At 34.9% G+C, this 13,354-nt stretch overlaps 2 pseudogenes; both read right to left on the bottom strand.

Annotated features, from left to right (window-relative positions):
• Window positions 1-39: 39 nt before the first annotated feature.
• Window positions 40-1,478, bottom strand: LOC120141698 (annotated as a pseudogene).
• A 1,041-nt stretch (window positions 1,479-2,519) lies between these two features.
• On the bottom strand, window positions 2,520-6,120 carry LOC120141811 (annotated as a pseudogene).
• Between the last annotated feature and the right edge of the window lie 7,234 nt (window positions 6,121-13,354).

The following is a 13,354-nucleotide window of genomic DNA, read 5'->3' as shown; positions in this document are numbered from 1 at the left end:
ATCATTTACGTGGTGTTGAATTGAACACAGTCCACTGTATACATCCCTTCCCTCTACTTCTGCCACTAAGAAGATTAAAAAAAAAATACTTACAAAGAGAGGAATCGTCACTACTAAAAATTAATTTTCCAACATTCTCTTGTTTAACATCCGTGTACATCCCTCCATTTGAGGTATACCAGACCCGCACGATAATGAGTGCATGCCCCAGCAACAACCAAGACGTGAAATAGCTGATGACTTTGCCCAGCAATGTCGAATTTACCCGGCATCCACCGTTCCGGTATCCTTGTTGCATACACCAAAGCTCCAGCACCATACAATATCCCCATCGCAACCTCGTACCAGGTCGTATGAAGTGCTTCGGGTTGGTTCCAGAACAAGGTAAGCTTGTGAACAATCGGTGCTACACCCGACATCCCCATCCCAAAGAAGAGGGATGCACGAAGGGTTCGGAACTCGGGCCGATGGAACCCCGGTAAGAAGGAAAACATGATCGTTGCAACTCCGAGGACGGTTATGAATCCCAAGTATAGGTTTAAAAAGAATGGTTCACATATGAAGGAGTAATACACAGGTGGGTAGAAGGAAGTTGAAATAAGAGCAGCAATGCCGGCATAGTCTAGCCTGCGAACGATATACGATATGCGCTCTGAGTGGCACGACAAGAGGTGGCATGCACTGCTAGCTAATAGGCAAAACATCGCACCGCCTATGAAGGCGAAAAACGGCCTTCGAGTTATCGGTCTCACCATCAACGGCGCTATTATGCTTTCCACATCCTCCATAATTCTCTGCGGTTATAAATGATAAAAGTAAACAGCATCTTAACGTAAAGTAAACCATGACCAAAACCTCAAATTCACGACCAAAACACATACACTGGATTGATTAGTGGAGAAACGGTCAGGTAAACAATTATAAAGAAGTTCTCCGACATTGGAGAGTGACGGGAGAGTAGTCTTCAGCTCTTCACTGAGTTTGTGTAAATTGGAGATATTCGGTAACGAAGGCAAGCATGTTATGAGTTCGGAATGCAATTTTTGCAAATCAGGCATTCTCAATATATCATGAAAATCAACAACCTTCGGAATCTTCATTGCAGTGTATATTGGTAAGGGAAAGAAAGATGAGGGACCCGATCAAATGCCTGTAGAAGTTCATGGTCATACTCTAACATAATCATGGTACAAACATAAAAAGGGTTATAAAACTTACGTCCAAACGTTCAAAGTCTCATTGTGGATCGAGAAGGCACTGAGTAAAAGCTGCTTCATCGGCCATTCTGATCTATAATGGCCGATTATATACTCATTGTCCCTCAAATATGCAGGCAATGAATGGTATTCCACCAGCTGATACTTCATCTTCTTCCGTAGTCTCTTCCCTTTCTCTTCCTTTGAAGAACTCTCTACGCATTTCTCCATTGTTTCGCCACTCAAATTTCTACCTTGACAAACCTTTTACATATAGCCCATATTTCTGCTTTCAACCAAATAACAAGTTAATAACAATAAATAAAATAAAAACCCAGAAGATCCCACGAAGTAAACATATGAAATATGGAGATAAAAAATGGCACCTGAAAAAAGAAGAAAAAAAAAGGAAACTGAAGAATCACCAGCTGAGAATGGAGACCCAGGTGAGGATCCTTCTTGAAATGCAGAATTCGCAGGCGAAATCTATTAAGATAAAAGAGTCTATATATACATTTATAAATGTACAGACGAAGACAAACACAAGAAAGTTAGTCTTTTTAATTTATGTGAAAAAACAAACACAAAGAAAGTGGAATGAAAGCACGAGAAAACCTGACCGCTAATATCTGTATCAAGGCGAAGTCTGTAGTCAAGTTGGAAGGACAAAAAAGGGGGAGAAAATAATTAGTGGAAATGGGGATGAAAGAATGAAATATAATGAAGAAAACAAGAATCTGGTTGGTTGAGGAGATGCGGAAATAGCGAAGGTTGTTTTTCGGGGGAGGATGAAAATGTCAAATTGAAAATAATCGGTGGAATTGCTAAAAGGAGATTTTATATTTTTATTTTCTGTGGTGGGCTCCTTCCACTATTTCTTGATTTTGCTATACAACTTTGGAAGCCATTTTTTCCCTGATATACGAGGTTTCCACTTGTAATTCTATTTTTATATTTGTTTCATTTGATTAAAATATAATATTTTATTATTTAATTTATTAAATGTAAGTTTATTTAAAAGATTATTTAATTATTCTTAATCATAAATTCAGAAACAAATAATCAATAATAGAAAAACTCATCTATAGTAATAACTAATTCATTAAAAATTAATGCAATGTAATTAATAGTGGAAAAAACTCATCTATAATAATAACTAAAATTTTTGAACCTTGAAGTTCAAAGATAGAAATGAATGACTACCATCAAAGAACCGAAAATCAAAACTAACAAAACACATCAACCCAGGTTATCGTGTACACATCTAACGCAAGATAAAAATGCACTCACGCTTTAGCAAACAACACCTACCCCAAAACTGTATTAAGAAGAGCCCCACCATGAAACGAAAACAACATGAGTTAAGCATCTCGAAACTTCATCTTTGTAAACAGATGAACTACCCAATGAAACAGCAACCAATAAGCTCAAGCAGGCTCGAAACCAATTAGCTACACACAAAGACAGTAAACAACACCATGGAAACCAGCTAAACATGATTTCCAATACGAGCCCCCACAACTCAATCGGCGATACATACAAATAACAAAAATTAGTTGACCCTACTCCCATATATGATGAGGTGAGGGGAAGGTAGGGTAGTAGGCTGCCCTCAACGTCAGGTTGAGAGCAGCTTCCGTGGAAGACCTCCGGCAGTTAGAATTATAAATTGTCTAGCGTGGGACTCGATCCCACGACCACAAGATTAAGAGCCTTGCGCTCTAACCAACTGAGCTGGACGGAAAATTCCAAAAAAATGTAACAAATCCAAAGAAAGAAATTCCCCAAAAGCAGCAGACAAACTTTAAGATCGGATTGAGTGAAGGATCAGCAATGATGGATCAGTTAAAGCAATTACTTTTGCAGAAATAAAATTACCAAATTATGCAATGATGAAAGCGATGATCACATATATAACAAACTGCTACGATAATTGATCGGAGGAACCTTATAAGCGATGTCAACATGAAAGAAATAGTTGCTGCAATTCTTTGAATTTGGGGCAAAAGGATACACGTTCTGTTGCAATTTTACGAATTTGAGAAAATGGATATCGTAAATTGATGTTACAATTATGTGGATTTGGGTAATTAAGTACTACGTTTGGGAATAAAAATAAACTCTAATTATTTTTAATTTTGATATTTAAGAGAAAAAGATGATTTGAAACATAAAATATATTATATAATATGGGAAAATTGATGATGAGAATAATTTTAATTAATATAAACCATAGATAACGTGGTAGGAAGAATCCATGAAATAATTTATCTTTAACCACACACTTACTCCTTCGTGCACCAAGTAGCCTCCTCCGCCAATCCTCACATATCTCAAAGACACTTTTCATGTACCCTAACGCCACTCAAACATAGCATGATGAAAGATTCAAATATTATCATAAAAATTTTAAGGGTATTGAGGTTCTCCTTTAGTCTCACGTGGATAAGTTTGATATAATAATCCTTAATTTAGTAGACTTCAAAGATAAGTGATATAAAAACTTATAATACAATGAAATTAGGTGATTACTGATAGGCATATATGTTGAAGGTTGAATTTTAATTGAACATTATATTTTTTAAAATTCGGGACTAATACTGAAGCTTTAAAAGCAACTCATGTTAAATATTAAAATAAACTTTAAATCATAATCTTAAGATGGAGTTAGGATTAAATAGTAAATGAATAAATCGTTTAATTTTAAGATAAATAGAATTAATTTTAAAATTAAAATTAAATTATCAATAACTTAAAATACAATCAAACAATGTCAACAAGTGTTGTCACAAGTAATTAAGATTCAAGAATTTGAGCTTGTATGACCAATTTCGAATATTACCACTGTCACTCTTAGTAAGTAATCTGTAAATTCATATGTAAAATATAAACATTTTACGGATCCTTATTTTGAGATTCTTGTGATTCCCTCTCTTATAAGGATTTTATATCAATTGAAAGTTTCCTTGAAAAAGGACAATATAATGACTACTTTGTATTCATTAACTCTCTTTTTTTCATTAAAAATCACAAGTTAATTTTTAGGAAAATATATTACTTGTTTATACATATAATATTTGTAAGGTAAGAAATATTCAAACTTTAAAAAAATCAATTAAACTCCTAATTTTTTCTTTTATCTAATTAAATTCTATACTTCGAAATTTTATCAATTTATACTTTAACTAATATTAATCACTAAATCTAATAATATTTTTAAATCAGTTAATGTCATATGTCATATCATAATGTTTTAAAATAACATTTCTAGGAAACTAAATATTTTCATAAAAGAATTTAGATTTTTTCCAAATTTTTTATTTTAATTTTTAAAAATTTATAAATATTATGTGGTAGAACCACAATATATCACGTGATAATAATTTCTTTAAAACCGTTAAAATTGATTAAAAAAATAATTAGTTCAATTTCTTTTCGAAAAATTAATTGATTTGATTTCTTAATTTGTATATATATATATATATATATATATATATATATATATATATATATATATATATATATATATATATATATTGAATGGGTATCTACCTTTTAAAATATAATAATAGGTATCATGTATGAAATGAAAACTTTAAACTGAAAAAAGCTTCCTCATTAATAAATATCAGTTTCCCATAGCAAAAAAAAAAACCTGTTAACACTGTAATAAGAACTGCAAACCAAAACATGATTCTTTTTAGGGTTTTATCCTTTATCAATCAAACATTAAATTCCAGCTCTATCAAAGACTTATTTAACATGCTTGAATTTATTAGATTCTTTGCTGCCACTTCCAAATCTAATATTCTGCACTACTTAGCAGTTTCCTACTTTAAACATGTGTGTGTGTGTGTGTTTGAATTGGGTATTACAGTGTAATTTACTTGGGTCAGTCTATTATGTAAGCGCCCCAATGTCTGATCATCAACACCGTGATTAGTGAGCCATAGTGCCACAGCTGCAGCAATTGCTGATGGAGAATAATCCAAGGAATCAATGGCTGTTCAAATCATAAGCGAAATCTATGACCATAGAAAGGAAAGGGAAGAAAACAGGGGAAAAGAATCCTTTAGGCAGCTGACAAGGAATTCACCTTTACATGTATTGATAATGAGATCAGAGGCAGAAGAAAATAGGTGACAAAGGCTGTTTTGTCGTTGGGACTTTGAAACCTTTGCAATGAAATAATGTACAAAATCCAAAGGAGTAACGGTTCGCAATCGCCATTTCAGAGTTTTCATCACTAAAAACTCCGTTCTTTGGACTGTTTTGGGCTTAAACAAGAATCTGGGTTTTATTATTTGCAAGTCTAGCAGAAAGGGAACGCTTGTTTCCTCCATTTTTGCTGCTAGAGAAAGGCATGATACTGATAAAAGCTGCATGGGCCAACCTTTCCCTTGCTAAACTGAAAAAACCAACCAAATCAGTGGATTAGACAACTTCTCAACTCTTTTTAAAACTCAATTTGAGCCGAAAGGAATCGATCCATGTAGTTGATGGAAAGATACGCGATTTCAGGCCTAAACATGTAGAAACAGTGAACCTGAAATTTGTTCAAACATATGCATCATGACAATAATAACACAAACAAATCGAAGGAAAAAAAAAACAAGGTGTAGTGCATGGTACCTTTAACATCCATTGGATTGCTTCTTGACGAGCTCTAACAATATCATTAGGAGATCATGGAACCTTGACGAAAGAACCTTGGATTCCAGCATTCGGTCGACCTTGGAATCGAACAAATTACTTAAAGAATCATTGCCATAGTCGACGAAGCAATGGACTGAATCAAAAGATGAAAAAGTAGTAACAAATTCATCTCTTTCATTAACTTCATCGGCTTCCCAGGAGACAGCCTCATTTGCTGCTTCATCGCAGTACAAATTGGGAAGGTTGGATGGTTTAGGGACATCGCCATTGGAAATTTTGTTTGTGGTGGTGAATCAACGGAAAGCTTCTCTTCCAAGTAATAGTTTATAAGAATTTATGCAGTGAAAAAAAAGGGTAGCCGGCAAAAGTGCCCAAATAAGGATGTGAGAATGCTTAATTCCCAAACTAATGCACTCATCCGATTAATTTCTGATCTAGGGTGTTTTCTACAGGGTTTTGGGATCTCTCGGCGTCTTTAGAGTTGGACTAGGGTGAATTCCATTCTTGAAATCTAGGCGTCTTTAGAAGAAAAAAAAAGTTGACGTTTTTACACAAATATCATCTTAACATAAATTAATTATTTGTTAGGCACTGTTTAAGAATATTTTATGGATTTAGCAAATTTTTAAATATATTCTATAAAATTATTCCTGCATTAAATTACACAATACAATTATGTCTACCAATTACCACTTGACACTTTCTGATGCGTTTTTGACCCTTTTAAAATCCTATACGTATAGTATATTCTATGATTTTGAAAAATAATTTTGCAGAAAGGTGCGACACATTCACCTCATAGGGTTTTAAAAAATAATATGAATTATAAAACTTTTATAAATATTTTTCAAAATCCTATGCGGTGCATGTACCGCGCCTTTCTGCAAAATTATTTTCAAAATGATGATGATCTGTAATATTTTATAAAATTATATATTTTAAATTACTTACCCTCAAAGTTTTCCTAGAATATACTATACATATAGGATTTTTAAAGGTCAAAACGCATAAGAAAATGTCAAGTGATAATTGGTAGACATAATTGTATTGTTTAATTTAATGCAGGAATAATTTTATAGAAAGTATTAAAAATTTGCTAGATCCGTAAAATATTCTTAAACAATGCCTAACAAGTAATTAATTTTCTGTTAAGGTGATATTTATGTAAAAACGCCAAATTTTTCCTGGATTTCAATTAAAAACGCCTAGAGATCCCAAGAAACAATCAACACCCCTGAAGACGCCGAGAGATCCCAAAATCCTGTAGAAAACACCCTAGAACAGGAATTAATCGGATAAGTGCATTAGTTTGGGAATTAAATATTCCCACATCCTTATTTGGGCACTTTTACCGTCGGATGTGTATAAATATGTGTCTATATATGTATAGGAGGATCTAGCAAGGACCGTTGGAGAGTTGTGCTAGAGTTTATCCAAATAGAGTAGGTCCAAGGGGTGATTTGACTAAACTAACACATTTTCGTCGTAATATTCTCTCTCTAACACTCTTTGACCATATTTCCCGAAGTAGTACCCTTTCGGTTGAAGTGGCACAAAGGCGCATCCCTGGGGACGCGCTTTACTTGGGTTTATGCTGACTAGGATGCCACGTGTGTAAGGCGCATCCTCGGGGACGCGTTTTCATGGGGTTCTGCTGAGTCGGATGCCACGGGGGTAAGGCGCATCCCTGGGGACGCGCCTTGCATTAAATGCCATAAATGTCCATTCGTTTTTCCCCCCAACTACCCTCATCCTCCCCAATATAAACCCCTCAACCCCCCCTCAGTCTTCACACCAAAATCATCTTATCCTCTCTTATATAACTCAAATTCTCCAACTATTTGAGTTTTAAATTTCTTATTAGTGGTAAGAAATTTATTTTTAAGTTAGTATTTTTTTAAATAGTTTTTATATTTTATAGTAATATAATTATATAAATATTATTTTTATTAAAATAATATTTATATATTTATTATTTATTTAAATTTATTAATTAATTTTTTGTGCTAATTATATTTTTTTGTGCTAATTATATTTTTTTGTCTACAATTATAATGGAAAGTGAAATGTTGCTGCGATTGGATGCAACCATATATCTAGACATTTTAGTGATATGATAATATTTTTTTATAATTAATGTTAATATTTATTATTATTTTTAATTTAAATTTATAATGAATTTATATTAATTATAAATTTTTATAATTCATATTATTTAGGAAACTGGTCGTATTTTAGAGACTTTTATTAAAAACCCACCTATACCGATACCACAACGTATTTTGCCATATTTGTCTTCTGTCGGTTCGGGTATATTGCAACAATTATTGGCGGTTGCAAACTCGAACCTGTCCTAATTTCTGCATTGATTAAGAGGTGGAGGCCCGAGACACACACATTTCATCTTTTATGTGAAGAGGCTACAATTACATTGGAGGATGTCTCTATACATCTAGGGCTTCCCGTCGATGTGAATATTATGTGTAGTATGGCGATGGTGATTGACAGTCAATGTGCATGGAATATCTTGGAGCTGCTCCGCCAGAGTTTAATGGAGATAGAATAACTTTATCATGGTTGAAAGCTAATTTTGAAGTTCTGAAAGAAAATGCTTCAGATGATGAAGTAAAGGCATGTGCTCGGGCTTATATTCTACGAATCATTGGAGGAATATTGATGCCCAACAAATCTCGCAATCAGGTGCATTGTATGTGGTTGCGGCATATGATTGATTTTGATGAAGATGGAAGATATAGTTGGGGCGCTGCAGTTTTGGCATTTCTCTTCAGAGAAATGTGTCGTGTGACAAATTATAAGAAAACTGCTATCGGTGGATGTCTTCTGCTTCTGTAATCATGGGCGTGGTTTCGCATGCCTTTCTTATGTTCGATCGTTAATGAACCATACGTATTTCCCTTATTATTGAGGTAATTTTTGAACTAAAATTTGATTTAAATATTGTTAATTAAATAGGGTGATATTTAGTTTATATTATATTTATTTGAATTGTATATTTATATTTCAGTTTCAGTGGATACCTTATGCGAGCGATGAAGTAAAGGTTTGCATCTCACCCCACCTGAGTGGGTCATTAGAGGTTTGGATGTCAATTGTACCTCTTATATGTTATGCTATTATTGAGTGGCATCCAGTTAATCGCGTGCTCCGTCAGTTTGGTTGTATGCAATATATTCCTAGAGCACCTAGGAATTTAGACGACATGCATAACATAGATAGGCGAGGCAAGAAAGAGGTTAACTGGGTGGTGAGACACAGAGATTGGATTGTGCTTTGGGAGAACCGGTATGCACAGTTGGCCCCTCGACAATTTTACGCTGAAACTGGTCATATGGTTATGGATAACTATATGGACTGGTTTAATGAAAATAGAAAGTCGTTTCTACTTTCGGCGGAAGCAAGAGGGGTTAACATTCCTAGGCGCCGAGAGAGACGTCCACTGTCTCAATATCATCATCCACCGACTCGTGGACGGAGAGAAGGCGCTACCAGTTCTGCATCAGTCCAACCACAATATCCCTATCCACCGATGATGATGCCCAGCCCTCCAGTTCATATGCCATCTCCTCATGGGTATATGCCAAGCCCACCAGTTTATATGCCATCTCCGCAGGGTTACATTCCTAGCCCGCCAGGTTACATGCCTAGCCCGTAGGGTTTTATGACCATATGGGGGTACATATACGGCTATGTTTAATGATCCAACATATGGTTCATATGCATCTTATTTGGCTAGGGGTCCTTCTCCAGAGACACCTCAATCTCCATGGATCACAGACATCGATGCCAATGTTTTCACACTTTTCTCAATTTTCTATGACGGTGGGATTGTTAGGGTCGTTATTTATACAGCTTCAGCGTCATCTACAACACCATCTGAAGAAAATGCGATGATGATGATGATAGTGAAGATGATGAGACTGAAGAACAGTTCCACGAAGAAATCCTCAGCGAAATAGACAACTATCGCTATGTGGAACTCATTCGAGAAGACGACATCGGTGATCCAGTTGTATTTTAATGTTATTTAAATAGTTATATTTCATAAATTTATGTAATTTGGTTATATTATTTAAATGTTTCATGGTTGTTACAATAATATTTTTAATTTTATTTTTATTCAAATTAACATTAAATGTTTTTAATATACAAATTATAGTATTCGAAATTTAAAATTAAAATTAAAATTATGGTATTCGAAATTTAACATTAAATTCAACTTCATATTCCAATTGTATTCAAAATTAAAAGTTATATTCTAATTATAGTTCACAGTACTTAATTGAAATTAAATTTATCCATACGTATGATTTTATCCTTAACATATACATTAAAACGTATACATTAAACCAACTATCACTTCACATTTATTCGTAAGAACATGTCGATGCTCATTCGATACAATTTCAATGTCACAACCAACTTTTCACTTCACATTTATTCAATTTATCCATAATATTTTATCCATTTTATTTAAACAACCAACTTATCACTTCAAATTTATTCGTAAAAACATGTCGATGATCATTTCATACAATTTCAATGTCAACCAACTGATCACTTCACATTTATTCAATTTATCCATAACATTTTATCCAATAATTCAAACAACCAACTGATCACTTCACATTTATTCAATTTATCCATAACATTTTATCCAATTATTCAAACTTCACATAATGTTTTAATTTAAGTTATGAACTTAAATTTATCCATATGTAAAAGTTATCCTTAACATGCTGAACTTCCAAAAATAACTTAAATTTTGGTTATAATTTACATGATTTCACCATACATCTATAGTTCCTCGGGAGACATAAGTGACATAGGCAATGATAACTTATTCTCTAATAAATAATGAAGGCGTGCCCCCGGGAACGCATTTTCAAGTCCCTAAATAATAGGTATTGACATGAATAGTTCCCCAGGAGACATGAGTGACATAATAGGCAATGATAACATATTCTCTGACAAAACAATCGAAGGCGCCCCCCCCCCCCGAGAAACGTGCTTTCACACTTTTGGTATTGACATAAATAGTGCCCCCGAGAGACATGAGTGATAATAGGGCAATGATAACATATTATCTGCAAAAATGGAAGGCGCGCCCCCGGGAACACGCTTTCACCACTTTGGGTACTTACATGAATAGTGCCCTCGAAGGACATGGTGACATAATAGGGCAATGATAAATATTATCTGATAAAATAATAGAAGGCGCCCCCCCAGGAACGCCCTTTCACAACTTTGGGTACTGACATGAGTAACATAATAGGGTAATGATAACATATTATCTGATAAATAATGGAATGCGTCCCTAGGAACGCGCTTCATGTGACTAGTACTCCGGTTATAAACACTATTATATGCAACGTATTATGGAATTTCAAAACAAGCTTCAGTTCACAAGCTTTCAAATTCTCAAACTCTAAATTTCTCAAAATCTCAATCCTCTATTCTCTGAAAATGAGTCGTCTTTTGCTGTTTTTATATGATGGAGAAATTAAGGAAGCTGAAGAAGGGGTTGTTTTGAGTCAGATCATTATATCCCTTTAACCTTGAAGAGAAACATCACTCTTGAGGAGTTAATCACAAAAATTCCGTTAAAGATTCGTGTAGCTGGCCAGAGAAGACTATCTTCACTTCAGTATAGATTTCTACTGAACTTTTCCACTCGCATATACATCATTTCAGTTTTCCAACGATGATGATGTTTCTATGATGGTTGATGCTCATATGGGGAGTTCACAATCTCTTATTGAAATGTATGCCACTTTTGAGGTTCGTGCTTCTGGTGGTTTCTCATATTCTCACTTTGGCATTGTATATCAAGCTGATCAAGTTGATAGCCCGACGCAACTAATCTGTAGTGATTTGGCATCATTAATGGGGATCCAACGCAGATGCCATGCCATCAAGTTCAATAGGAAGACATTCATCAGCAACTGCTTATGATCTCAACCCAGTGGCTTCACCAATAATTCAAATGGCAATATCTCTTCTACTTCAAGGAGCAGACATTCATCTGCCAATATTTTCGACTTACATGTGGAAATGTCATCGAGACAGCAGTTTATTCACATCCCATATGATACAATGTCCTCAAGTTCAAGGGAGAACACGTAAGCGGGAACTTATTTGACCTCAATATTGGATTATCGGAGGAACCCTCTTCTCCACCAGAATAACATCTTTAAGAGACAGATGCAGATGGTGCTGAAACGGGTTATTCGTTGAACCTAACTCACCACAGTTAACGTACATTCTGATGATAATGAGGATTACTTTCCGATAAATAAAACACCAGCCGAACTTCCTGCACATATCTATGGGGCTGATTATGATGCAATGTATGAGCCTGAATTTCCAGATCTTCCTGATGTTGGTAACTATGGACTTCAATCATTAGTCAATGACGGTGATTACATATTGGAATGGAGTTCGCATCGAAGAATGAACCAATAATGACAATAAAGATTTACAATATTCGAACTCAGTTCAGTCACAAGTTGACAATCTACAAAGGGGAAATGTCTGCTACTGCGTCCAACGTGACAACGGATGTCAATGGATGGCCCGTGCATCAAAGGAAGAGGAAGAACAACTTATGGGAACTAACCAGATATAACAGTCCTCATACGTGTTGTGCAAGCAGTATAAACCAGGATCATCCCAACTTGGACTCCAACATTATTTGCCAAGCAATCATGTCCATTGTGAAACAAAGCTCTCATATAGCTGTTGCAGTGTTGATTTCTACTATACAATCACAATAAGGGTACACAGTCTCCTATAAAAAAACTTGGTTGGCAAAACAGAATGACATTTACAAACTTCATGGAGAATGGGCTTCCTCTTACATCGAGTTACCCAGTTGTTTCTTGTTGTGCAAGACTCAATCCTGGGAAAATTGTTGAGTTCGAAACTCAACATCATTACGTGAATGATCGAGTAGTTCGTGATCGCTGCCAATTCTACCGTGTCTTTGGACTTACCTCAGTGTATTAATGCAGTCAAGTACTGTAAACCAGTTGTCCAAATTGATGATACTTTCTTATATGGAAAATACAAGCAAGTTTATTATTGGTTGTGGTCCAAGATGGAAACCGCAATATTCTTCCTGTTGCGTTTGCCCTCGTTCAAGGAGAAGACATTGAGTCCTGGATTTTTCCTTAAAAATTTACGTTACATGTTGTCACCAGAGAACGAGTATGCATTATTTCAGACCGAAGAGCCGGGATAAAAGCAACAATGGAGTCTTTGGGTACAATGTATAGACCTCTATGTTCAACCATCGTTATTGTGTCCGTCACATTGCTGTAACTATTACGGAAAGTACAAGAAGAACGATGAACGTTAGTTAGTCGTACGGATGGGTATGTTACTTTTTCCAAAATTTTCTATCATTTTCGTATTACTTATTATACTTCAATTAACTATTACATATTCCTAATGGCTTAGGTTACGAACTCTTACCTCAAAGG

Source organism: Hibiscus syriacus, unplaced genomic scaffold (genome assembly GCF_006381635.1).
Source record: "Hibiscus syriacus cultivar Baekdansim isolate YM2019G1 unplaced genomic scaffold, ASM638163v2 tig00110813_pilon, whole genome shotgun sequence".
Lineage (NCBI taxonomy): Eukaryota > Viridiplantae > Streptophyta > Magnoliopsida > Malvales > Malvaceae > Hibiscus > Hibiscus syriacus.
This window is presented reverse-complemented; position numbering and strand designations above follow the sequence as displayed.